This window comes from Orycteropus afer, unplaced genomic scaffold (genome assembly GCF_000298275.1).
Source record: "Orycteropus afer afer isolate SDZICR_OR568_19922 unplaced genomic scaffold, OryAfe1.0 scaffold00221, whole genome shotgun sequence".
Taxonomy (NCBI): domain Eukaryota; kingdom Metazoa; phylum Chordata; class Mammalia; order Tubulidentata; family Orycteropodidae; genus Orycteropus; species Orycteropus afer.
In genome coordinates this window covers 4,356,076-4,356,552 of record NW_006921808.1, presented here as the reverse complement: position 1 = coordinate 4,356,552, position 477 = coordinate 4,356,076, and positions in this window count along the sequence as shown.

Sequence of the window (477 nt, the reverse complement as noted above, 5' to 3'; positions counted from 1 at the left end):
GAATTATGGCCCAAACTCCGGGCCATATATGAAGGTCCTCTTAGCGAACAAGGGATCATCCATGAGTTTGAACCAGGAGATTGGGTATGGGTAAAAAGGCACCAGAAAAAGACACTGGCACCTAGATGGAGGGAACCTTATGTTGTTGTTCTTGTGACCCCCACTGCTATTAAGGTAGACGGAATCAGCGCCTGGATACACCACTCCCATATCAGAAGAGCTGACCAGATGGAACAGCAGTCTGCACAAATAGAGTGGAAAGCGTACTCCAATCCTGAAAACCCGCTGAAGGTCAAGTTAACACAGCACCATGGAGATTAGAGCCCTTCTTGCCCTCACCCTAAACCTCTACTGCCTTGCAATAAGTATTGCAGCTCACCAATCCTATAAAGTTACATGGCGAATCTGCAACAGACTAACCCATGAGACTTTGAACTCCACTGCCCATATCACCCCCCTTAACGCCTGGTGGCCTGA